We start from the raw sequence: 27,917 nt of genomic DNA, 5'->3' as shown, positions 1-27,917 counted from the left end.
TAAGGTTCCAGTTTCACCCTCCATCTCATTAGTACTCCTTTTAGCAACCTTTCAAACACTGAAAGACTGGGATTCCAACCTGTAACCAAGAGGTCAAACCCATGTTCCAAGAGAAGATGCATTAGCCCAACAAGCCAACAGAACGTGATAAGATACCACACAGTGAGGATATTCATATGCTACCAACAGCGAATGAACAATGAGGTAGATGAACGGAAAAAGAAGAAAGATGATCAGCAAAATGAACCGCTTTATGACAGTGCAGGTGCAGATGACATTGTAATAAAATATTCGATGAGTTAAGTTTAGAGTACATACCAAAACAGACATCACAAACTTTGAGGACTTAATATTGATAACGAGATGAAATTAGTAAGTATTTCCCCGGAGCAACATGTACTAACCGATCAGCTGCAGGAAAGATATTAGGAGAGAAACAATCATACAATAATCTAAAATGTAGTGTTTGCTGAAAAATGTCTCATTATTATTGCTAATAACATTGCCCATGCTAATGAGAACAAATGCACCGTGATGCAACACAACAAAATGTATTTTAAACATTTTGCAAAGCACTGACAGAGTGATGTCGAAATAATGTACAGGCAGTAGGTAATGTCTCAACAACACTATTTTATCTCTGTTATCAATATGTTCTTTATTTGTGCTGCACCTGTGAACATTGTTGTTAATAGAATGAGGAATATATATATATATGTGTGTATATATATATATATATATATATATATATATATATACATATATATAAAAACAAAACCCTTTCAGGCTTAGAGTGACACATAAATTAGGCAAAAAAGAGGGAGAGAACTCTGGGTAGTTCTCAAGTTTAGGTGGAAAGCAGCCCCTGTAAGAGCACTCTCAACACCAGCGACACTCTAGATCTGCTCACCTCAAATGTCTGTATTTCTATCAAAGTTTTTAAGCATAGGATTAGCACTGTGCTATCCACGCCGAGATAGAAAATGACAAAGTCTTCTGCAATTTATACAGTAAAGTCTTTACGCATAGGACTAGTACAGTGATGTCCTTGCCGAGCTGTAAAATTACAAAAGCCATTTATCACTCCAGGCACAATATTACAGCTTTGAATTAGTGAAATACCAAATCAAGCCAACCTGAAATGAGGAAAAGCAACCCCTGACACAGTGTTTAGCTCTAATTAGAGCTCTTCAGAGAGGTATAGCTTTGTCCAGACACAAGGGAGCACCCAGTATTCAGTCAAAACAAAACCCTTTCAGGCATAGAGTGACGCATAAATTATGCAAAAAAGAAGGAGAGAACTCTGGGTATTTCTCAAGTTTAGGTGGAAAGCAGCCCCTGTAAGAGCACTCTCAACACCAGCGACACTCTAGATCTGCTCACCTCAAATGTCTGTTTTTCTATCAAAGTTTTTAAGCATAGGATTAGCACAGTGCTATCCACGCCGAGATAGAAAATGACAAAGTCTTCTGCAATTTATACAGCAAAGTCTTTTAGCATAGGACTAGTACAGTGCTGTCCTTGCCGAGCTGTAAAATTACAAAAGCCATTTATCACTCCAGGCACAATATTACAGCTTTGAATTAGTGAAATACCAATTCAAGCCAAACTGAAATTAGTAAAATCAACCCCTGACACAGTGTTTCGCTCTAATTAGAGCTCTTCAGAGAGGTATAGCTTTGTCCAGACACAAGGGAGCACCCAGTATTAAGTCAAAACAAAACCCTTTCAGGCATAGAGTGACACATAAATTATGCAAAAAAGAAGGAGAGAACTCTGGGTAGTTCTCAAGTTTAGGTGGAAAGCAGCCCCTGTAAGAGCACTCTCAACACCAGCGACACTCTAGATCTGCTCACCTCAAATATCTGTTTTTCTATCAAAGTTTTTAAGCATAGGATTAGCACAGTTCTATCCACGCCGAGATAGAAAATGACAAAGTCTTCTGCTCTAATTAGAGCAAAACACTGTGTCAGGGGTTGCTTTTACTCATTTCAGGTTGGCTTGATTTGGTATTTCACTAATTCAAAGCTGTAATATTGTGCCTGGAGTGATAAATGGCTTTTGTAATTTTACAGCTCGGCAAGGACAGCACTGTACTAGTCCTATGCTTAAAGACTTTGCGGTATAAATTGCAGAAGACTTTGTCATTTTCTATCTCGGCGTGGATAGCACTGTGCTAATCCTATGCTTAAAACTTTGATAGAAAAACAGACATTTGAGGTGAGCAGATCTAGAGTGTCGCTGGTGTTGAGAGTGCTCTTACAGGGGCTGCTTTCCACCTAAACTTGAGAACTACCCAGAGTTCTCTCCTTCTTTTTTGCTTAATTTTTGCGTCACTCTATGCCTGAAAGGGTTTTGTTTTGACTTAATACTGGGTGCTCCCTTGTGTCTGGACAACGCTATACCTCCCTGAAGAGCTCTAATTAGAGCGAAACACTGTGTCAGGGGTTGCTTTTACTCATTTCAGGTTGGCTTGATTTGGTATTTCACTAATTCAGAGCTGTAATATTGTGCCTGGAGTGATAAATGGCTTTTGTAATTTTACTGCTCGGCAAGGACAGCACTGTACTAGTCCTATGCTTAAAGACTTTGCTGTATAAATTGCAGAAGACTTTGTCATTTTCTATCTCGGCGTGGATAGCACTGTGCTAATCCTATGCTTAAAAACTTTGATAGAAAAACAGACATTTGAGGTGAGCAGATCTAGAGTGTCGCTGGTGTTGAGAGTGCTCTTACAGGGGCTCTTACAGGGGCTGCTTTCCACCTAAACTTGAGAACTACCCGGAGTTCTCTCCTTCTTTGTTGCATAATTTATGCATCACTCTATGCCTGAAAGGGTTTTGTTTTGAGTTAATACTGGGTGCTCCCTTGTGTCTGGACAAAGCTATACCTCATTAGTGCAGCTGTGTCAATGTTGTGTATATGGACGTGGGACTGACCGAAGTGAATCAACAGCATACATTGTTTTTTGACCTTGAACATGCTGTGCAGATGAGGAGCACAGTGTACAGCTAAATGTGTGAAAAGCAGACAGTTCTCATGTGAAAATGCACCAGTAGCCTGTCCACGAGAATAAAGCCATGTAGTAACATGTGCAAAAGATAGCTGCCAAGCATATACTAGATAATGCTAACTTAGCAATATCTGCAGTTAATTCTAAGACCTCACTACAATATATAAATATACAGCTAATGCTAACTTAGCAATGTCTGCAGTTTATTCTATGACCAAAGGTCGGAGGCTTTCCGACAGACATCATAATAGGATCCTTGGTACTGTAAATACTTATAATGTGACTTGTTTAGTTAAAAGGCTAATTTTTGTAACTGTAATGTATTCTTGTGACATCTTATAATTTGTAGAAAGCTAATTAAGAGATGAACTTAGAGTTGGTGCTGAATTCTTCTTTCATGGACTGAAGTCAAACCAGTTTTCCAGGGTCTACACTGACTGTAAATAAATTCTTTCTCTGGTCAGAGTACCAGAAGAAGGTGTGATTTGCTTGCATTGTTAGTGCCTTTCTTGGGGTCAACGAAACTTTTCGCTATGTGGCTCTTATTGCTGGCCACAATCAACACGAGAAGAGCGTATTCGGACACTGCCAGGAAACACCTCACTCTCTACTTATCAGGTTCACATGAAATAAGCAGGAAAAGAAAGGAGGAACTCAGGACAGGCAAGGACCAGAGGGGAGGTTGACTATTCTGCCACACAAAGGCACACTTGGCCGTCTCTTACTTTACTCCCATGGAAAAGGTAAGACAAAGTGGTGATGCCTATGAAGAAGGCCTTCACGGCATACATGGCTACCTATTAATTCTATAAAGCTGAAAGCAATTCTTGGAGGTTCAGGGAAGTCCACAACAAGAAATGGATTAAGGAAATCTTGGAAGAAGAGAACAAATTCGCTAGTGTGACTACACTTTAGCTTACGCTTTTGCTGTGGGAAGGGATTGAGAAGACTGTCGACAGATGAAGGAGCAATCGAGGGAGCAAGATTATGAGGTTTGTCCCACTATGAGCGTCTTGCAGTGAAGTTCAAGACTTCTGTCAGACCACAGAAACCAGTTATCTGACTTCATGGAGCCCGGCTGAGATCTGCCCGACCACGGAAACCAGATTCTTGACTTCATGGAGCCCTGCTGACCTGCCACTCCTAGACTTTTTTGCTAAAGAATTCCAAGTTCCCAAAAATTTTACTAAGGGGCTTATTTACAAGCATCTTGCACCACTGGTGCACCACTTTTAATAGGGAAAAAGTAAAGTAACAGTCGCACAAGGGGCTTGTAAATACGCCCCCTAAGAGTCATATTTAGTCCCTGATGGATGGAGTGTCTGATGGGCTGTAGGTCCACCCATGAGAGCTGGTAGACAATCTTCCCTATTTAGAGATTGCTGTCTGCCTGTCATAGTGACTCCGATCACAGCACTTTAGTTGCCAAGCCGATACTCTGTTTCATGTGCCCAATTACAAACATTTTTTTTCAAGAAAAACAAATTGCCAATGTTTGTTTTCTCTAAACAAAAAATATAAGGACCTGAGATGCATGAAGGTTTCTCTCTGACCCTGTCAACCCTGCCATGCATATAAGACATAGGCAGGGAAAATCTGTGACCTTTTTCCCATCTTTAATAGGGCAGGATGACCATCACTGTGTCATGTGATGCATGGGTCACTGGGTCAGAGGTTTACAATGGCAGAGCCAGCAGAAGATCTGCCACTATAAACTGGTGCTCCCTTGGCTTTAACTGCTTTACTGCTAGGCCTTTTCCCCCCAGGGTTTGTGGATTCCCCTAGAGAGAAACCCAAATTTAGTAAATCAAATTTTTTATATTTTGAAAAAATGGGGAAAAAGTGCTGAAAAATAAAGCATCTGGTTTTTATCCCTGCAAATGGTATCAACAAAGGGGTTGTGGGAATGAAATCACCATTTTCCCAGCTTTCAGAGACGGACAAACTTTTGTCAGAAAACCAACATTAATTGTAAAACTGGGTATGAAAGCAATAATCGATCCTGGGAAGCTATACATTTTAGGAAAGTAGACAAAATTCTGAATTCAGCAAGGGGTCATTTGTTTAGATCCTTCAAGGTTTCTTTATAGAAACTAACAGTTGAAAATAGCAAAATTTGAAAATGAGTTGAAAAAACAGCCATTTGTGCCAATGTTTTCACCTTTAACGTCTTCTAATTATGACAGATGTTTAAAAAAATATACCATTACATCCGCTGGCCCTTTGTGGTTGTGGGGATATATAGCGCTTGTAGGTTCACCAAGAATCTGACGAACCCATAGCCAATACCTGAGCAGTGTCTTTCAATGTTTTTGTATTATGTACAGGGTATATAGCAATTCATTTGGGAAAATATATACAGTGAAAAATCGAGATGAAAGACACCTATGTATTTCTGAAATTGGAACACAATATAGAGTTTATACCCAGTAGCTATTTGCACATTTCAGAAATTGTGATTACCCATACTAGCATCAGAATTATAGGACAGTTTTCAAAGTGACTTCTTTTTTCCACATTGTCTTTCATTTAGAAGGCAGAAATACATCGAAATTCAATAGTTAATAACATTTGCTCTACAATTCTGTGTTACCCTAAGTCTCCCAATAAAAATAGTACCTCACTTGTGTGGGTAGGTCTATTGCCCGCGACAGGAAAAGGCTCAAAACGCAACGTGGACACACTTCATTTTTACAGAGAAAACAGACCTTTTCTTGCAAAGTGCCTAGCTGTAGATTTTGAACCCTAGCTCTGCCAGCACCTAGGGAAACCTAGCACACCTATACATTTTTGATAACTAGACATCCAGGGCAATCAAGAATGGGGTGACTTGTCTGGCTCTCACCAGGTTCTGTTACCCAAAATCCCTCGAAAACCTCAAACTTTGTCAAAGAAACTGATTTTCCTAATACTTCTGTGGTGGAAAGTTCTGTAATCTGCATGGATCCACAAAATTCCACCCACCTCACATTCCCCAAAGTCTTCTGATAAAGATTTACCTCACTGGTGTGGGTAGGCCTAGTGCCCACGACATAAAATGCTCCAAAACGCAATGTGGATACACCACATTTTTAAAGTGAAAACATACTCTTTTTTGCAATGGCCTAGCTGTAGATTTTGAACCCTAGCTCTGCCGGCACCTAGAGAAACCTAGCAAACCTATACATTTTTTAAAACTATACACCCAGGGGAATACATGATCGGGTGACTTGTCAGGCTCTCACCAGGTTCTGTTACCCAGAATCCCTCGCAAACCTCAAACTTTGTAAAAAAAACAAATGTTCCTCATATTTTTATGGTGGAATGTTCTGGAATCTACATGGATCCACACAATTCAACCCAACCTGCATTCCTCAAAGTCCTCCGAGAAAAATGGTACCTCACTGGTGTGTGTAGGCCTAGTGCTAGTGACAGACAGAGGCAAAAAACGCAACACGAACACACCACATTTTCACAGTGAAAGAAGACCCTTCTTTTGCAACGTGTCTAGCTGTAGATTTTGAACCCTAGCTCTGCCGGCACCTAGAAAAACCTAGCAAACCTATACTTTTTTTAAAACTGGGTGTTAGAAACAGGGTTTCCCGGTAGGCTAGGGCAAGCGCCAAAGTCAGGCAGAATCCCCTGTTCTAGTAAGGGCGAGGGAGCTACACCCTGATGATAACCTCTGCTCACCCCCTTGGTAGCTTGGCACGAGCAGTCATGCCTATCCCAGAGACAATGTGTAAAGCATTTGCGCAACACACACACACACACACAGCGGTGACCCACTAGGCACCCCACAAAAGAGACTCCCCACAAGGTTTTATAAAAATAACCTTTGTATTATAAAAACTCATTAGAATGCAATCACATACATTTAGATACTGTGCCATCTGGCACCAGGTATCAATTTACAGGTGATTATGTACAGGGCAGCACCAATCGGGACGCTGCCAGAACAATCACAAGTACAAACAGTAACTGCAAACAGTAACTGCAGGATGGTGTCTAGCAATTCGGGAACCATGCTTCCTCCCACTTCATTCATAACTTTTGTGGTTTACCAAAATGATTCTTTCCCAGAGGCTTTAGGTATTGGTCAGGAAGTTGAGAGAAGAAACATAAAAGTTTACCCAGTCCTTTAGCCTTGGCCATTCGGAATTCCTGCCGACCTTCTGCCTTGGAATATTAAGGGAAACATTGGGAAAAGCTACAGAGATTGAGTTTAGTGCATACTATTTCTCCGGTGCTTGCACTGTTACTGACTTCCTTCAAGTTCTTTGGGAAGGTTGTGAAAAGCATTTGACAGTTTCCACTTTGTATGCTCAGTGGGCGACAATTAAACTTTTTTGTGATCCCTGGAGAAATCTGACTAATATGGATGACTTAGTTGATCACCTTTTGAGAGGTTTCACTCTTTCTTGCCCAGCAGTAAAACCTATATCCTCTTTGAGATTTACTATTGGTTTTGAAACCCCTCTCTTCTTTCCTGTTTGTGCACCTTGGCCTGGTTAACATCAAGTTCATTTCAATGAAGGCAGTATTCTTATTAGCAATAAAATCAGCCAGGTAAATTGGGAAAATTGCAGCTCCTATGGTCAGAGAATCTTCCCTTACTTTTCTAATATGGGGCTGTCCTTATGCTGGATTCATCTTTTGTGTCCAAGCTTTCACTTTTGAAAAAAATCAGGATATAGTCCTTCCTGTTCTTTCTGATTTGCCTGACACTCATCAAGAGTTCAGTTGGCATTTATTGTACATCAAGAGAGCTTTCCAAGTTTACTAGCAAGAAATCAAGTAATTTAGCCAGTCAGATCTCCTTTTGTTACTTTTGGTTCCTCAAACAAGGGAGATCAAGCTTCTATGGTTTGCATCAGTAAATGGATACAGAATGCAATTTTCCTAGTCTATTCTTTGGCTGGCACACCACTTTAGTTGGTATTCAAGTTGTTCTATTTGGGTTTATCAGCTTCATGGGCTGAGTTAAAGGGTGTATCTATATCTGAGATCTATATGGCAGTTCCTAATACTTTCGTGGAACATTATAACCTTCAGAATGTTTTGGATGACAATAAACATTTTGGGCTTGGAGTGTTTGTTAAAAATTGCCCTTTTTGCAGGATTACCCCAGATTTTGTGCCTTCCTCCTCCTCTTTTTGTGACCTCATTTTTGTTGGCTTTAGGACTCTGCACTTTGCACTGATACCAGTACTAAAGTGCTGTCTACTTAAAATATAGTAATATTGGCTTATCCACAATTGGCATATTTAACTTACTGACACGGCCCTTATTAAAGTGCAGTACATGTGCCCAGGGCTTTTCAATCAAATGCTAGCAGTAGGCCTGCAGCACTGCCACCCACTTAAGTAGCACTTTAAACATGTCTCAGACATGCTACTGCAGAGCCATTGAGTTTTAACTGCCAATTCGACCTGCCAAGTTAACCTACTTGCCAGTCCCAAACCGCCATTTTTATTACAAATAGATCACCCTTTAGGTAGGCCCTAGAGAGCCCATGAGCAGGGTGCAGTGTATTTTTAAAAAGTAAAACATGTACTTTTAAGATGTATATGTCCTGGTAGTAAAATCATGTTTTTTTCACTACTGCGAGCTTATCTCTCCCATAGGATATCATTGGTTTTGTCTTATTTCATTTTCTAATTGCAATTTTCAATTGGGAAGAGATAGGAAATCCACATTTGTGTCTCTGGACTCACAATTTAAAAATACAACTGATGGTGAAGTTGAGTTTTAAATTGCAGTTCTGAAAATACCACTTTAAGAATGTTGGCCTTTTCATACTTTAAAGGTCTGGTACTTTTTGCTTGTCGCTGGAATTCACAACTGTGGTGGGTGACAGCTGGTTTCCTGCATTCCCTCTAAGCAGTCACACACAGAGGAAGGGAAGGTTTTACTGAGCAGCCATCTGTATGTTGATGGATCATCCTGAGCAGGATGGAAGAGGGGAGCTGACAGTTTACACGTGAAAGGGCTGCGTCCTGTCACCACACAAAAGATTATACACACTCATGGAGTGAGTCTGGAACCAGGGCAGGAAAGGCAGAGTCTTCTACGCTTCAAAGCATCTCTTTGAAGTACCCCTACTACAAAGGTCCAACTGGGTATAAGTACAGGGCCTCTGATACCGCCAAATTGGAGCTCTTCTGGAACTGAGCACATTATACCAGGAAGAAGAATTACTGTATTGCCATTTTGTTGTGTTGGCCTGCTGCCTGCTGCTTCTTTCCTGGGAGTCAGAAGGACTGTACCTGTATTTCAATATCCCACAACCTAAACACTCTCTAAGGGCTTGTTGGCTTGCATCCTGTTTCCGAAGTCACAGGGATATCAAAGATTTAACTTTCATCTTGAACTCAGCACCTTGATTTTATGTGCTGTAAGAATTGCTCTGCAATGTGGTGCCGATCCAGTCCAGGGAAGTAAGTTTAAGGTGCTGCATCTGCCAGAACCTGTGCATCTACGCCATTGCGCTGATCAGAACTGCCACATCTCCTACTGCAACATTGGGATCGACCCTTCACTGCTGTTGCAGGGACCAGCATCTGTGCATCTATGCTGTTGCGTTGATTGGAACCAACGTATCTCCTGCTGTGAGATTGCGCTTGATGCATCACCGTTGTTGCAGGGACCAGATCGGTGCATCACACTTGTAACCACCGTATCGCCTCCAGAACCACCGCTTTGGCAACAACGTATCGCCATCACTGCATGGAGAAGATTGACGCATCGCCCTTACAGCCTTAAAAAATGTAAATGAAAAGTTACTATTTTTTATTGCATCCCGTTTTCCTTTAAGGAAAATGGGCTGCATTTAAAAAAAAAAAAAACGTTAAAACCAGTCCCAGACATGATGGTCTGCTTATCAATTTGTTGTATTTTTACTGTGTTACTGTGTGGTCTGTGCTCAAATAACTTACACATTGTCTCTTTTGTAAGCCTGACTTCTCTGCGCCAAGCTACCGGAGGTTGAGCACAGGTTAATTTAGAGTGTGTTACTGACTTACCTTGACTTGGATAGTGGTTCCTGCCCAGACTGACTGCATACCTCCCTAACCAGAAACCCAAATTCTAGCAGTGTTGGATTCTGCTTTGAAATGCACATTATTTGATTTCAATAAATCACTATATATTTTCAGCATGCAAATGTGGTTCAGGCTGTCCTTTTTTTCCCTTACGATATGAAAGTTAATTTTTTTGCTTTAATATTCCTCATTAGTAATGAAGGGGGTGAGGACAAAAAGACGTAAAGGTAATGTTTTAATTACTTACCTGCAATCTTGATAACTCTTAGTCGAGTTTGTACTCATCCCATTTATTACGTCCCTCCCTGCCTCCCAGAATCTTCACCTTCATAGCTATTCTGGAGGGCTTGATATTTCAGGAAGAATGCTGGGTAAGGTGTATCCTTATAAGTTCTTCTCAAGCATTTTTTATTCTTTTTTCTGTCCGATGAGGTGGAATCCACCTTATTGATAATGACTGGGGCAATGACAAACAGGATTAAGAGTAATGAAGATTACTGGTAAGTAATTGGAAGATTACCACTAGTTTCCTTGTCATTGTCACGGTCTACTTGTCCTTGTCTATGAGGTTAGTCTCACTCCAAAGTAAGCAGAAAATGCAAGTTCTGCTCATCATACTGGGTGTCATAAAAGGGCTAACAGGGTAGACGGACAGTTCTCTTAGCCAAAAGTTAAAAACTTTAATTGTGGTACTTCTGATTTAGCTCCCGTCTCGAAAATACAATGAATACACAAGATGAGAGGTGGACGGGGCGTTCAGATAAAAACGCACTTAATGATGCCACAATTAAAGTGTATCTGCTTCCTCCAAAAAATTATTCATTGCTCATCTCCTCCTAAAATGAGGCTGTAACAGGGCTATGAACGATCTGGCCTTTCCACACTTTGTCCTTCCTCGTAGTCTAAGACTCCATAACATCAATGCCCAGAGGCGGCTAAAGAATTGTCACAGCAGATCTAAATGGAGCCCAATTCCTGGCAGCAGCAGCTTGTGCTGTGCATCAGAGATATGAGGTACCTCCTTTCTGTATTTATGGTCTTCCCACCGAGCAGTCAATTTAAATAGGGGCATCTATCTTCCAAATTGTATGTATCAAACAATCTATCAGTCGGATCCTGAGAACCTGGGGGAATCTGTAATTATGTTGTCATAGTTGATTGTGATGAAAGTGGAGCTGTCACAGAGACATTTGTGAGACGAACCACACCAGCAAAAAGAGAAAGAAAAACAGTTTTCCTAAAGTGTTTCTGCAAGCTTTGCTGCCATACAGGACGTTGATAAATGCACCACCCCAGATGTACAGTGAGCGTTTAGCTGTTTAGGAAACAGCGAGATCCAATTACGTCTAAACTCATTCCTTTCAGCTTGTTAAGCTAAAAACTCTGCTCTCCGTTCTGCTTTCACAGTGACGACTTTGGGCGCTGTGATTGTATTAAAAAACTTGCTTCTTTGTGTGAAGAATAATTGAAGTTGAAAGCCTATCAGTAATAAAAGAAATGCCTGCTTGCTTACAGCCGCTATGCTGTCTGCGTTGGCGGTTACGATGCCAAACAACGACAAGGATATGGAAAGAAGACAACATAGGGGGAACGACCTAAAGTAATGCGCTGTAGAAAAGATCCCATCATCTAGGAATCTAAAATCTCTGCATCTCACCACGGGCGACTGCTTCTTGTTTGAAGTAACCTCAAGTGAGTTGTTCGTTTGGTACTTGGACTGCTGTGCTCAAATCTCTAGTGCTAGGAAACCATTTTGTTATTTGAGAGCCTTACTAAATCTTATTACATATCATTAGATGTGTGCACGGGAGCTTTACAAAACCTTGTAACAATAACATGTGAAAGTGCAGGTTTCTGGAAATTTAAATTACCACCCAATTCAAAACCCTACATTTGTGAACTTTAGAATTATTTCCCTTTTAATTCACCTACCGATAAAAGTCTAACTCAGTCTATTTTAAAGTGAATGCCCTATTCTCAGAACCCAATCAGACTGAGAGATGATGCAACACAATGGCAGTCCTAAAAGTATGAACTTTCAAGATGGGCAACGAGATGCTTTATGTCACAGTGAGAGCTGTGCCGCAGGGATAATCACCACGTGATACATTGTACCAGTTAAGTGAGGCTGTCAGCAGCCTTAGTTCAGTTGCAAGCCCCAAGCCTGCAGGAGCAGAGCGCACAAGCCACGGGTGGCGCACTGCCATAGACTAAGGGGCAGACTTACAAGCCCCTTGCGTCACTTTTGCGCCACTGTTGCGTCACTTTTGTCACGCAGCGACGAAGTAAAAGTTGCGGCCCATTTACAACGTGACGCATCTAGGGAGATGCGTCATATTGTAAAGCCCTGGGTCACATTATACCTGTGCCAGGTATAATGTATGCGGGGTAGGTGTTCCCATGCAAAAAAGCCACGTAGAACTGGCGCAGTGAAATTTACAAGATTGCACTGCGTCACTCTACGCCTTGACTGCATCAAAATCCCTACGCCTGCTCAGACCCGGAGCAAGGATTGACGCAGGGCATTTTACATGGGACCTACCTATGTTCTCTGGCACATTGCTGAAGTTGCGTCACTTTTGTGACAAACTCCAAAAATGCGTCACTTTTCCTCGAACAGATGCGTCAGAATTTCGGATGCATTTGTAAATCCTTGCGCCATGGAGCACTGTATTGTAAATACAGCGCATCCATGGTGGCGCAAGGACATTTGGAGGGGACATAAGGAAACTGACGCATCTATGCAGATGCGTCAGTTCCTTGTAAATCTGCCCCCAAATTTTACTCAATGCTTTCAGTGACAGCGGACACACAGGATAGGCATGACAATGCATTTCATTGCAGTAATGGGGAGTGCCACACTGAAATGTGTTAGTCTAACGCCTGATGCCTGGCACTTGGTAGGACTGCACTCAATGAGGCAGTCAGCTTAAATGCGTGTAAACATTATTTCCTATAGTTTCAAGATGGCTGCCACTTTGCTTCATGCCATGTTGTGTCATGGAACGCTGTGGCTGTCTTAAAAATTTGAAACAATAGACTTTTAAGATGATCAGTTGGGCTTTTTGGCTTTGCTATTGAACATTTTAAAGGCACCTGTCATTGCCAAAACCTCTAAAGGAGGACAGCATAAAGCTGGGGAGGGTCAGAGCTAGAAATGCAGGGAAGAAGAGAAAGCTAGGGAGAGGATTTTGTCAGCGATTTTAATAAGTAAATTAAAAGGGTTGAGATAAAGAACTGGGGCCATGTAAGTCTCATTTAGTACTGGCTCCGTGCAAATAAAACAAGCTTTCACAGGACAAAATTTGAAATCAAAACAATAAAGTTTTATTCAAATTTTATAATCAGAATCAGGCCATTACAGATGAAAAGAAGTAGTAAGTTAGTCAAATTCAAGTCAGCATCAACAAATAAATGAAATAATGCAAATGCAAGAGAAATCACTATACGATAAACCTCTTAAGCAAATAAATAGCCAGAACCAAAGTATAATTGAGCGCAAGGTTTTGTAATAATCTGCTCAGTTCAAAAGTTAAGAGAAGCCTAAGTCTAAATTAATAGGCAGAGTAGCCCAGAGTGTGCACAATTCAAAGGGTGAGAAAAGTCTACATATATACACGGACTGTCGTGGAATTTGCCTTTGTGGAAATAAGCCAAACTCTGGCACATCTCGCAAAAGGGGCACACTTTATATGTTTCAGACAGTGAAAACTACACTCTTGATATGGTGAGATCTGACGTCATAGGGCTGCACTAACAAAGTTCTTCCACACAAGTCAATCAATTTTCTAGAAAATATGATACATCAAAAAAGCAACATTTAAAGCACGTATTTTCATGCATAGTTATGATGATACGTACATAGGAAATTGAGAAAAAACAAGCATTTGCAATGCAAATTGGTCTCACATTTGTGGGAGTAAGAGGTATTGGCATTGTAAATGACAATGTCTTTTACCTACCAAATAAATGAAAGAGGAAAGAATATGGAAACAGAAAGAATGGTAGATAAAGGAGGAAAATGAAACGGAGATGGAACGAATATGTGGATAGAGAACAACTGGAGTGAAAATAAAATAAAGGTGAAAATGGAAATAGCACAATAAAGACAGAATGATGAAAAAGAGAGTTAAAGAAAGCAAAAATGCCCAAAGTTTAACACGAAGCCAGAGCTCACTGTTTGTCTATTGGAAAGAGATGGTAACAGACATGCCTGTCCTAAAAACAGCCTTCCCTGTCGTAGGCAGCACGCTGCACACAACCGACCTACTTCTCACATTATAATGGCCTCTTAAAACATGTAGGCACCTTTAAATTTCTCTAGGGATCTTTGTCCCACTAAAAAAGGTAAAACTATCAATATGAGCTCGTAATTCTTATGTACAAACAAGGCAATAAGAATCCAAAAGTGTATATTAATTTGTAATTAACCAAAGTATTACTGATGTTTATAACCTTAAACTAATAATACAATTTGTGTCCTATGAGTCGAATTATGATTTACATGTAAAACTCATCATTATCTGTGAATGATTTTAAATCAGAAATACGGTTTCTTGTTAAAATATACTCTAGAACCCCGGACTGGGTGCATTTTGTTTTAGATAGTTATATAAGGGGTCACACCCAGCTGAGATGCTTTCAATGAGAAGGGCATCCGCTTATGATGGAAGGCCAAATTGTCATGGTTTAGTGGGATGAGCTCCAAAAAGAAAAGCTATTTTATAAAATGTATGCTGGCTCTGAGCGACATTGCATCTGTTACGAAAAGGATTTGAAGTTATTGACGTTGATTCACCAAAATGCTTCAGGTAGTGGAAGTGCCATCACATGACCTTTGACCCTCCCCCAATGATATTGCAGGAAGTGACGTCACATAACCTTTGACCCTAGAAACATCAAAATAAGGAAAGTTTAAAAAAATGCACAATAACTGAAAATCGAACTCAGAAAATTAGCTAAAATGCATTTTAGATATCATCCATTTACTGTCATGAAAGGCCAGTGGCGCAACAACAAAAAGTGAGGACCACAGTCATCATGCGCAGGGGAAAATACATCACAAGTCAACTACAGACCTCATATTCTGAAACGTAGTTTCAAAATCCTAAATACTGCCTTAAAATCATCAAAGACAGAATACCCACATGCCACAACAAATCTAATATATGTCCAGGCTTCCCAAGGCTAAATGATGACTCAGGACAGCCTTATCATTAAAGAGAAGTTAGCCTTGGATAGAACACGTGTAGGGTCACCTTATCACATCCAGTTTGCTCCCAGGCTCCACACACCCAGACCCCGGTAAAAATGGCCCAACAAAATATGCATATACTCTTCTCACACACAATTCTGAATTCTTTCCCTTTCTCCTGTCATCGCTGCCTGTGTACACAGAAAACCTAAATTCCAATTCTGGGAGGAGAATGTATAGTTTAATAATTGATGTGTGCGGCATATATCTAGCCTGTGAATGGTAATAAGTCATACTGATTTATTTTATACTTCAGGAATAGCCATCATAGCTCCATAAGGCCTTGATTTATGCCGGATCTTCAGTTTAGCAAAAACAACAGTTAATGGACAGAATACAGAACAATGTCATACATTCACCCTAGTTCAGAGATCTGGGACTAAATCCATTGTTTTCTTGCTCACCATGCCATTCCAGTTTAAACTCAGCCATATGCAAATCAGTCTTGACCCTGTGCCCAATGAGAACAGTCCAGCCCGAACTGCCAAACCAGATCCTCCCTGGACTGGAAACAAGCGTCCGAGGCCGGTCACGCACTGGTGGATCAGTCCCAATAAGCTGTCCTTGTTCTCTGTCCTTGTTCTCCAATGCGTTCCTTGTGGTCTCTGCCGGCTCAGTGGTGTGGCGTCCATCGCGGAATCGCGATGGACGCCACACCACGGAGCCAGCAGAGACCACAAGGATCGCATTGGAGAACAAGGATAGCTTATTGGTACTGATCCACCAGTGCGTGAGTTGCCATAGTAGTGATATTCCAGGAACAAAAAAAGAAAAATAATAAACAGATAATCTGGAGCTACATTGGACCCTACTAGTGAGACATTGAAGGAATTTATAGATAACACAGAAAATTAAATCTTTTGCCCTGAAGAAGTCCGTGAAGGATGAAATGCGTTGTCTATGGCTACAGTCTGTTTTTATTGGAAGAAAAAATTGATGGAATAAAGAATATACTACAAATAACTCCACTGAATCTCTATCATCTGTATTGAATAAGTTCTGTTAATACATTAAATGATTACTGGTATTTGAGTTACAATCACATTCAAGTGAGCTGGTCCAATGTATATTGTTCTGGAAAGTAAGACACAAATGTCTTAGGAGACTTAGGGGTTTTGAATCTCCTGTCCGTTGCACCTAAATTCGAGATAAAGGAAACACTAGGGATAGGTGCAATTGTGCTTGGCCCCAAACCCCATGTTGTCTTGTATTGCAGTCCCTTGTAACGTGGTATCTCATATACCCAGGGCTGGTAAATTAAATGCTACTGGTGGGCTTGCAGCGCTGGTTGCGCCACCCCCCTAAAGCAGTCTTGAAAACCTGTCTCAGGCCTCTGCCATTGCAGGGCCTGTGCGTGCAGTGTTACTGCCACTGTGATGTGGCACTTAAAGTGTGTGCCATGTCTGTGACCCCTCTTTTACTGCATGTCTGTCACCCCTAAGGTAGTCCCTAGCGAGCCCTAATGGCAGGGTGCCAAGCTACCAAGTGGGTGAGCAGGAGTTATCTTCAACATGTAACTCCCTTGCTCTGACCAGAGTGGTCGTTTGTGCCTGGCTTAGGCGCTTGCCCTAGCCAACCAGAATCCCATTTCTAACACTAGTTGTCAGCGGGGAGGATAGGACTTGCGCTTGCGCAGTACCACAGAAACAACTGGTTGCACTACAAACTCTGCATATTTTTCCTGAGTTTTATTTTTCTCCTAAAAGTGTCGTTTTTAAATTGTGTACTCTGGCTTCAGATCTTATGCCTAGGAGTCTTGTGTTATACCTGTGTGGTTTTAAGTGCCTTGCCAGAATGGAACCTGCCTTTAACATACATGATCTGTTGAGCTACAGTCTAGAGGAGCTAAGGGGGTACTGTGATGAGAGAGGCTTAACATTAAATGGGGAAGTCACTCAGCTATTCCATAGGAAAGCCCTGCTACACTGGTGACAGGATACATGGAGAGGTCAGGGCTCTGAGTGGGATAAGCCTAGACCTCACACCAAGAGGGTGGTGGATCTGAGGTTAGCCCTGAAGAGACTGAAGATGAGGAAGAAAATGACTAGGCAGAGACACCAGTAGATTGTGAGGACCCCATAGTTAGGGAGTCCCTTGCTGGGTCCAGTGCTCAGTTCCTTTCCCTGTCCCCAGAGGAGTAGGTAGCTAGGAGGGAAGCAAGGGAGCATCAGCTGGCTTTGGACACGCTCCAGTCAGAGTAAGCCATGGAGATGGCTCGGCTGGATTTGGAGGAGAAAAAGGCCTTCTGTGCCCAGAAGTTGAGACTTAAGGAGTTGGCCCTTGAGGACAAAAAGCTAGAGATTGAAAGGGTTCTAGCGCAGTAGTAGATGGCACAGGCAGAGAGGGCCTTTGCCAGAGACAAGCTAGCTCAGGGGGGGTAGGTTATCCCCTGAGTGTAGTTTTAGTTGTATGGATTCACCAGTGAGGATGAGGTAAGGTGGTGGCAGGAAAATGGAGTCCCGTGCAGGAAGTCCCACTCCCAGATCTCAGAGGGTGGTACCTAGTTCCCAGGAAGAGGGTGTCAAACCTGAAGGGTATAGGTTGAGGTTCAGGAGCAGTAGCAAACTGTATCACGAGTCTTGGGGGGAGTTTGTGGATAAATATTGTGATGCACTGAAAGATTGAGTGATGAGTAGCACGGAAAATAATTTGAAGGGCTGTTCAATCTGGTTGTCAGAGAGCACATGTTCAGTAATTGTTTTCCCGGATTATGCCAATACCTGTTGGAGTATGAGTTCTCTGATCTCAGGGAGCTCAGGTATCTTCCGGTCCTGTGTGGTGGTAGAGGTTCAGAGTAGCCCAGCTAGGTCCCGGTGTAGTGGGAGGGGTGTAGGGGCTCACATCCTGTCTCAGTAGAGAAGGAGTGAGTGTGGGACTGGGTGTCCCAAGGTGCCTGAAACTCAGTCTCAGGGCCTGGAGGGTTCCCCAAGGGAACACCAGGTTGAGGGCCTAGGCTGTACTAGTAGGCCATTTGAGGGGGATCTCATAGTGTCAGGAGAACATGGAGCATCTGTAAATGGAGCTCCAGTGTTTCCAGTGTATGGCGGTGCAGCTCCAGTTGGGAGGGTGCAGAAGTCCGGATTGAGGGGTGAGTGGGGTATGTGTTCCCCAGTGGGAGAACCAGTGGGTCAAGGACAAGCCAGAAGGGCTGAGTCCCTTAGGAGTGACCATGGTGACACCACTTCTGTCCTGGGGATCTTCACGCAATGTCAAATGAACAAGGATCGGGAGATCTGCACCAGGCAGACTGTCACCGGACACATGAGTCATGTGTTACCCTCAAGGGGATACTGTGTGAGTCCCCAGAAGTCCTAGTGTGCCAGGCAAGTGTTCAACCAAAGGGTTTAGTCCCTGGGTTGGGAGGCCAGGTTCATGTTCTGCCTGACCTGGAGGGAAGGACATTTGTAATCTGTGTTCTGAGTCGGGGGATACTGTGTGAGTCTTCAGTAGTACTGGTGTGCCAGGCAAGTGCTTAGCTGTGAGGTTCAGCCCCAAGGTTGGGAGGCCAGTATCAGGATCTGCCTGACATGGAGGGAAGGACATCTAGAGGGAAGGATATCTGTCCTGACCGGTATGGCTTCCCAGGTGTACCACTCCAGGTGGGAGGGTGCAGCACTCCAGAAGGGGATGCAGAGGAAGGGAGTCCTCGCCTCTGACACTGGTGCAACCTGAGGGTTTAGACCCTAGGTTGAGAGAACAGTTGCTGGAGGGAGGATCTAAACTGGTTGGATAGTTGTGTTCTGAGGGTGCCTCTCCAAGGAGGAGAGTGTGGAACCCTAGAAGGAGGGGTTGGGGGAGGAGAGCCTTGCCCGTGACTTCTGGTCAGCCTGCAGGTGTGGACCCTAGGCTGGAGGATCAGTGGCCGTTTAGATCTGCCCTGATGAGGGGTAGAACGGAGAATAGGTACTATGTGCCTGGGGCTACCGCCTCCCACTCAGTGAGATGGCAAGGAACAGATGCATCTGGTTGGCCTAGAGCCTAGTCCTGGTCCTGGCTGTGGACAACTAGAGAGTACCAGTGGGGTATTTTAGTTGGTCCTGGGAGCTTTGACAGAGGAAACCACAGGATTTCAGAATGGCGTACAACTGAAGTGTGCCCCTTCAGTTGCGGTCCCGCGTCCGTGTTCAATTGCTTAAGGAAGGGAAGCCCATCAAGGTGTGCTCTACAAATACTTCTTTCATTTCATTTAATTTCATTAGTCTTCCCTGCGTTTTGGCTGGATAGAGGTTGTGTTGGACTTGCCCCTTTTTGCAGGGTCATCCCTATTTTTTTTTCCTTTCTTCTAGCCTTTTTTTTCTCATGTGGTGTTGGTGATTTTAGGACTCTGGGCACTTTAACACTGCTGTTCAGTGTAAAGAGCATGTGCTCTCTGTGTTAAACATGGTAAGGATTGGTCTACACCTGTTTGGCTTATTTAATTTACCTGTCAGTCCCTTGTAAAGTGGTATCTCATATAACCGGGGCTGGTAAAATAAATGCTACCGGTGGGCCTGCTGCTCTGGTTGCCCCACCCACCAAAGTAGCCTTGCAAATCTGTCTCAGGCCTCTGCCATTGCCGCGCCTGTGCGCGCAGTGTTACTGCCGCTGTGACGTGGCACCTAAAGTGTGTGCCAAATCTGTGATCCCCCTCTTACTGCATGTCATTTACCCCTAAGGTAGGCCCTAGCTAGCCCTATGAGCAGGGTGCATTGTAGGTAAAAGGTAGGACATGTACCTTAAGTGTGTGACATGTCCTGGTAGTGACAAACAGCCATTTTCGGTGTCTCACTAATATGAGGCTTCCCTACCATAGGAATGGATTGGGGTTTCCCTAATAAGTGTTTCAGTGGTAATTCCTGATATGAGAGGAGCAGCGTTGTCAACTTTTGTAAATAATAAATGCCACGCAATGGTGTGAACAGATTTATTATAACTATTTTAGAAATGCCTTCTCCTAGCCTTTTTTTTCTGATGTGGTGTTGGTGGTTTTAGGACTCTGGGCACTTTAACATTGCTGTTCAGTGTAAAGTGCATGTGCTCTCTGTGTTAAACATGGTAAGGATTGGTCTACACCTGTTTGGCTTATTTAATTTACCTGTCAGTCCCTTGTAAAGTGGTATCTCATATAGCCGGGGCTGGTAAATTAAAGGCTACTGGTGGGCCTGCTGCGCTGGTTGCCCCACCCACCAAAGTAGCCTTGCAAATCTGTCTCTGGCCTCTGCCATTGAAGGGCCTGTGCGCGCAATGTTACTGCCGCTGTGACGTGGCACCTAAAGTGTGTGCCATGTCTGTGATCCTCCTTTTACTGGATGTCAGTTACCCCTAAGGTAGGCCCTAGCTAGCCCTATGAGCAGGGCGCATTGTAGGTAAAAGGTAGGACATGTACCTTAAGTGTGTGACATGTCCTGGTAGTGACAAACAGCCATTTTCGGTTTCACACTACTGTGAGGCTGCGCTACCATAGGAATGCATTGGGGATTCCCTGTTAAGTGTTTCAGTGGTAATTCCTGATATGAGTGGAGCAGCGTGGTCAACTTTTGTAAATAATAAATGCTACGCAATGGTGTGCGCAGATTTATTATAACTATTTAGAAATGGCACTTTTAGAAGAGGGCATTTGTGTGCTATGTGTCTTCCTGCCTGATGTGGATTGCATGTCTGGCTTTGTAGTGACAGGGGCTGGTGAGGTGTGTGTGGCTCCAGGAGGGGCAGGGTGAGTCAGGGCTAGGCTAAATAGGGCATCTGCATTTGGAGTAGTGGGAGTAGTATCCTGACCCTGACTAGGACTGTGCCTACCTATGTGAATGCTGGCTCCGCCCCCCTGTGGTGTGTCTGATGACGAGCACCCATCTGACAAAGGGGAAGAGGAGCCTTGACAACAAAGTGCTCCACACTCCTCAGAACTAGTTAGGACTGGTTTCCCCCAAGCCATGTGCCAGGGCAGACAAAGAAAAATGTTAATATAAATATTGGGAATGTGACCCCATGAAAGTTTTGTGCTTGGGTGCTACTTGTGCCTGCTGGGCCCCAGGAGAAACCACCACAAGGGACTGCTGGATGGCCCTGTGAGTTGACCTGCCTTGGCCCAGCTCTGCCCCTGAGGACTTTGGGGACTTGACTCTGCCCTGCTGAAATCCATACCCCATGGAGAGGGCTGGTCTGATTCACTGCTGGAGGAGCTACTTTCTTGCACAGGAAACCTGGTATACTGACCTGCCTGTGCCTTGCTTCCTGCCCCCTGGAGGGGAGAGAAACAGTGCTAGTTAGCATTTACCCTGGCGAGAAGGGCATGTTGCTGGCTCTCTTCTGAGTACTATGTGTGGGTGCTTTTTGTTCATTGCCATGGAGAGAAGAGCGCCTTGCTGGCTCTCCACGTTGACCAGTGGCAAATTGTCCCTTTTGAGCTAGAGAAGGGAGGCTCCTGCTTCGGAGCACGTGGTGAGTTATGTTATGTTATAAATTGTTTATATAGCGCCTATCACCGCCGGTCTCTAAGCGCTTAACAGAAGAACCTAACACACTGTTACCCCAAACCCTCAGCTATCCCCCCGATTAAGCTGGAGTCATTGCCTTTCTGAATAGGTGGGTTTTCCGTTTTTTTCTGAAGGGTAGTAGCTGTGATTCTTCCTTCAGAGTGGCCGGGAGCTCATTCCACAGTTTGGGGAGAAGCACAGACAGGGCCCTGCCTCCTCTGGTTTTTAACTTAAACCTGGGTTGGATCAAATTGAAAGTTTTTCCTGAGCGCAGAGATCTACCAGGAACATATCTCTTCAGGCGTTGCTTAATGTACTCTGGGACTTTCCCAAAGAGTGCCTTATGGGCCACGCAGAGACACTTAAACTGAACTCTGAATTTCACCGGTAGCCAGTGCAGCTTCTGGAGCAGGGGGGTTGCGTGCGAATTTCTGGGCATGGAGAAGATCTTCGTTGCTGCGTCGTTCTGTACTATCTGCAGCTTCCTCAGCAGCTTCTGTGGCAAGCCGAGATATAAGGCATTGCCATAATCAAGTCTTGAGATAACTGTGGCAGATACGATCGATTGCAGGGTGGAGGCTGATAAGATGGGGACTAGCTTTCGTAATTGCCTCAACACACCTGTGCACGAGCCAACCGCAGCTGAAACTTGAGAGGCCATCGAGAGGTCTGCATGGATCCTCAGACTCAGGCTTTTTACCACCATCCCAGGAGAGGGAGTAGTTCCTAACTCTGGGGGCCAATACAGGTCACCCCAGGGATTCTTTCCGTTGCTGATCACCAGCACCTCCGTTTTATCCGCATTCACTTTCAACAGATTGTTAGTCATCCAGTTGACCGTGAAACTGAGCAGGTTCCTCACTGATTCCTGGGCCTCTTTGGTGTCTTCCAACTAGACCAAAAGCTGGGTATTGTCTGCGTAATTGAATATTTCGCAATTCCTACGCATAAGCTCCTCCACCAGCGGTTGTAAATAAATATTTAAAAGCAGGGGGGATAGGGCCGACCCCTGGGGCACACCCCATGTCACATCACTAATCCCAGACAACTGGTCTTCCAGCTGCACTCTCTGAGTTCGTCCTGACAGGAAGGATTCCAGCCACTTAAGCACCAGGCCTGTGATCCCCAACTTCGCGATACGGTCCAGCAAGATGGTATGGCTGACCGTATCAAAAGCCGCCGACAAGTCTAGAAGAATCAGGGCACATGGCTGTTTATTGTCTGCCCTGACTCTCAGCTCGTCGGCGACCGAGGCCATGACTAGTTCTGTGCTATGTTGGGGCCGAAACCCAGCCTGCCTAGCATGAAGGAGATGGTGTTCCTCCAGATGACCGACTAATGTACCCAGGACGTGTTTTTCTAGGATCTTACTCAGGAATGGTAGCTGCGAGATAGGCCTATAGTTTTTTAAAGCCTTCGTGTCCGTTCCTGCTTTCTTTAGAAGTGGGGAGACCCTAGCTTCCTTCATCTGAGTTGGGAGATAGCCTGCTTCCAGTGAGTTGTTCAGTAGACTCAGCACCTGGGGCTGGATGCGTGGCAGGGCCATTTTAAAGATTGTTGGGGGGCATGGATCTGTGTTAGAGCCTGATTTAATTTGTCCAACAAGTTCCGCTAAGCGCTTGTCGTCGATGGGGGGAAAGCTGTTCATAGACCTAGACGACACCTGAGCCACCAGACTGGGCAGCATAGTTGTAACTGGCCGTGCATTGATATCAGTAATGATATCCTGTACTTTCTGAAGAAAGAAACTTTGGAAAGAGTCACAGTCTGGTTGATCACTCATAGAAATTTTCCCACCCCGCTGCGTGAGTTCCCTTAATATCACATAGGTCTCTCGCTGTATGTTAATCGCCTCCCTAATTTTTCCCTCATAGAAAGCTGACTTCCTCTCCACGATGTCTGCCTTATATTTTGAGAGTAGAGTTTTAAAGGTTTCAGCCTCTCCTTGAAAGTAATTGAGTCTCCACCTTCTCTCTGCCTTGCGGAGGGCTTGCTTCTTCTCTTTCAGTGAGGCATCAAACCATGGTGCTCCCTTCCCTTTCGATCTAGTCCTCTCCATCCGCTTAGGGGCTAGTGTATCTAGAGCGGTGAGCATCCAGGTCTTTAGTACCGTAGCATCCTGATCCAAATTAATACCACTCATTTTAGGGAGGGCGGAAGAGAGCAGGGCCGCAATTAAAGAGTCAGCCTCAATCTTATTCCAGGACCGAACTTTCCTCCGTAACTGATTTGGGACAGCTAGTACGGGGTCACCCGGAACCCAGCACTTTATCATAAAGTGGTCCGACCAAATGCAAGGACTGACCTCAATTATTTCTGTCTTAGGCAGAGAGGACCAGACAAGGTCCAATGTGTGGCCCTTCACATGAGTGGGGCCCGCCACTAGCTGTTGTAGGTTGAGCGCCGAGAGATTAGCTTCAAACTCTATCTCAGTAGGGTCTCTAGGTACCTTGTCCCAGTGGTAATTAAAATCACCTACCACCAAAAGGGACTTGTATCTGGAGGCCAAGTCCGTCAGAAGCTCAAGAAAGATATCATTGAAATCCGGTGAGCTCTGCGGCGGGCGATATACTACCAGCAACGCAATGCATGAGGATTTAAGTGAAATTGTAATCCCTAGCAGCTCCGCGCAGGCACAGTTTTCTGCTATGATCTGTTTTACTGCAAGACTTTTTTTAAACAAAAAGGCCACACCCCCCCTCTACAGTCATTAGGGCGATTATGCCACAGCGCGCCATACTCAGGAGGTAGGGCAGCCAGAATATCTGACATTGATGCTGTGCCGAGCCATGTCTCTGAGAGGGCAAGAATGTCAATTTCACCATCAGCCAGTAGGGAAAAAACCTCTAAATGATGCTTTTGCAAAGAGCGCGTGTTGAGTGTTGCTATTTTTAGGCCATGTGACTGCCGGGAAATGATTGTAGGGTTAATCCGGGAGCATGCACCTATTGTCTGCACCAGGGCCTCAGCTTGTAATTTGGCCAGCGTTACCTCATCTAGCCCAGTGGAATCTGTCTTTAGGGCCCAGAGGGCATCCGGCGAATAAGTGCGGGTTTGAACAGAGTTTTTGGCCCCTTGGCCCGACCTGGCCCGGACGGGCCCAGACGGGCTTTCCTCTGGCGCTCCTCTGGCGCGCCGCTGCGCGCGATCGCTGTGCGCGATCGCTGCGTGCTTGCATTCTAGTGGTTTTAAATAGTATGTGGCTAAGGGCACTCGCAAAGACTAGACCGCTAACCCCCAAAACGTGGTGTCAGCGTCTCTAGCCCACACCCAAGATGGCGGACAGGCGTGAGGCGGCGAGGGAATCACCGAAATGGTGAGATGTGCTTAAATTCAATATTATGGTGCAAGCAATGCGAAAGATGGGGGAGCGTGGGGTCACTAGGTAATATTATAACAGAAATTCGATTATTAGAACAGTCTTACAATTTTGACCAAAGTTGCAATAAACACAATTTAAAAAGGAGCTAGCCTCCAACAATGTAAAAGAACAGTAAGGAATTCCAAATTAACAGCAGCAAGTCGTTCTGATTCTGATCGGCGCACTGGCCGGGTGGTCTCCTAAATAGTCTTTGCCTAAGGGCACTCGCAAAGAATAGACCGCTAACCCCCAAAACGTGGTGTCAGCATCTCTAGCCCACACCCAAGATGGCGGACGGGCGTGAGGCGGCGAGGGAATCACCGAAATGGTGGGATGTGCTTAAATTCAATATTATGGTGCAAGCAATGCGAAAGATGGGGGAGCGTGGGATCACTAGGTAATGAGTGAGTGATGTGGGCCCCTAGGTAGGAGCAGGAGGTTGCCAGTGCACGTGTCGGCGTATCTCCCCCATGACGCAGTGGCACTTTTTCTGCCTGTGTGCCTGCATCGGAGGAGACCCCTCTCCATGACGAGAGGAAGTCAGGCGATGAGCCCCTGACTGTGGGCGGGGCTATGAGGCAAGAGCAGACACCAAGGGCTGGACAAGGCCCTCCCAGGAAGTCAGGCAACCCAGTGCCTGGAGGGGCGTAGCTCCCGTGGTGACGAGAGAGCCCCCCGTGTTGCTGAGTCTGGGCAGAAAAAGGAAGCAGAGTCTTCCGGTCAAGGGCTGCCAGAGGCTCGGAGGATCCCGGACGTGCCACGAGGCCATTTCCCTGAAGGCGGGTGAGTGGCGGGAGCTCCTGGAAGACCAGAGCAGTCCCGCACTTGCTACCAACCCAGCTGGTTATTTTAAGCTGTGGCTCATGACTTTCCCTAATACCAGCTGCCCCGGCTGGTAGTGGGCATCTGCACATTTTTTTGTGATATTGGGGGCACTCTCCATTTCCAGAGACTGGGGTTTGTATACCCCTGCCCCGCCTTGCTTATGATGATTAGGACAGGACGAGCCCAGGACGGGGCCCCAGAAGATTACCACCCTTCATGGTGAGGCGGGCACGTGGCCCAAAGAACCTACCGGGGGGGAATCAGGGAAAACGACCAATAGCTCAGAGGTCTGTACCGCGGATATTGTGTAACCTCTGACCTGTCTTGTGATGTATATGTGTACTGTGACTAAGGTCCACTACGGTGCCCGAGGGTAAGGCCCAGTGGAGAAGTGGTTATAAGGTATGCACACTGCTAATGATGTGTAGTAAAAATGTACTGCACTAATGTTTGTATGCATTATATGTAGAGCTCCGGTTTTATGGTATTTTTTTTTTAACATTTCCATCTGTATTTATCCATATTTATTTTTTGGCCATTGTATCAGTATTTATCCATATTTATTTTGTGTTTTGCGTATAAATGAAGTTGTAAAACGGTACATTTCCATATTCATTTAAATGATAGAGGTGCCCTCATACTTTGATGTTTGTCATCTTTTAGCTATTTGAGTTGTCAAATATTACATAACAGTAGATCTACTGGTAAATATTAGCAATATACACAAATGTATTATTACACATGTAGTTATTTAAAGAAAATGTCATCCTGTTTTTTCATTTCCCATGCTGTCCATCTGCTCAGTTGTTGGGCAATAATTCATAAGAGACAGCACGAAGAGTTACTTGAAAGAAGTACATTTTCTGTATTTATCCACTTTTAAAAATAAATGCAGACAGAAAACACTTTGGTTTCTGTCCGTATTTATCTGTAAAAATCCATAAAAAATGGAAAGCCGGGAGCCTTAATTATAGGCCATACTGTATTGTGTTATGCCTAATGCCTGAGAATTGCTCATGAGTTGTACTTTGTGACCAGTGTTCACTACTGTGCGCTGTTGCAGATTATGTTTTCCATAATGATGTGTTTATGCTAAGTGCCACTGAGGTGCACCACTAATTTAGGATATATGCCTAGGGTGGTTTATTCCTGACCTAATGGGATGCATAATGTGTTTATTCCTAAGTGTGATAATGCGGAGTTCATTATTTTACTAGTAGTTACTGGTAGTGTTTTATTTTTACTACTTGACTTGTGATGATTCTGACAGTGGCCCAATTGGCCCTGTCACTGTTATAATCCCCTTTGAATATTGCCTAGTGTCATTTGGCACAGTGCATACTGTGTGATTACGATTCTAATGTTTTCATGATAATACAAAGGCATTTCTTTTTATATAACCTTGTGTGGAGTTTCTTTTGGGATGTGCCGAGTGTGTTGCTGCTGTGTGTGTGCGTTACGCAAACGCTTTACACGTTGCCTCTGGGATAAGCCGGACTGCTTGTGCCTGGCTACCAAGGGGGTTAGCAGGAGCTATCTTTAGCGTGTAACTCCCTTGTCCTGACTAGAATGGTGGTTTGCTGCCTGGCTTAGGCGCTTGCCCTAGCCAACCAGAAATCCCATTTCTAACATCCAGGTAAAGAGAAGGTGGGCTGGCTGGTGTGTCTGGGGTCTGGGGTGTCTGTAGACCAGGGTTCCTCGGAGTGTGGATTTTTGGTTGGTCTGAATCTGGAAGTGCAGGTGTTCGGCGGAGGGGAAGGTTTCACTGGAGGTGGTGAGGCGGAGGGTGCTCCTGTGGGCGATGGTGAGGCCCCTTCCCGGGTGGTTGGGACGGTCGTTCCTCTGCATCTTGTTACCGACCAAGATGGCGGTGTTGATATCAGGGGCGGAGGAGGTATTGGTCCAGGTCTCCATGAAGAAGGCAATGTCGGGAGAGAGAGAGTCGAGTAGGTCCCAGATTTCCACTGCGTGTTTGTACACTGATCGCATG

This window comes from Lissotriton helveticus, chromosome 7, assembly GCF_964261635.1.
Source record: "Lissotriton helveticus chromosome 7, aLisHel1.1, whole genome shotgun sequence".
Taxonomy (NCBI): Eukaryota; Metazoa; Chordata; class Amphibia; order Caudata; family Salamandridae; genus Lissotriton; species Lissotriton helveticus.
The sequence above is the reverse complement of the archived record's forward strand: the minus strand, read 5'-3'. Positions refer to the sequence as shown.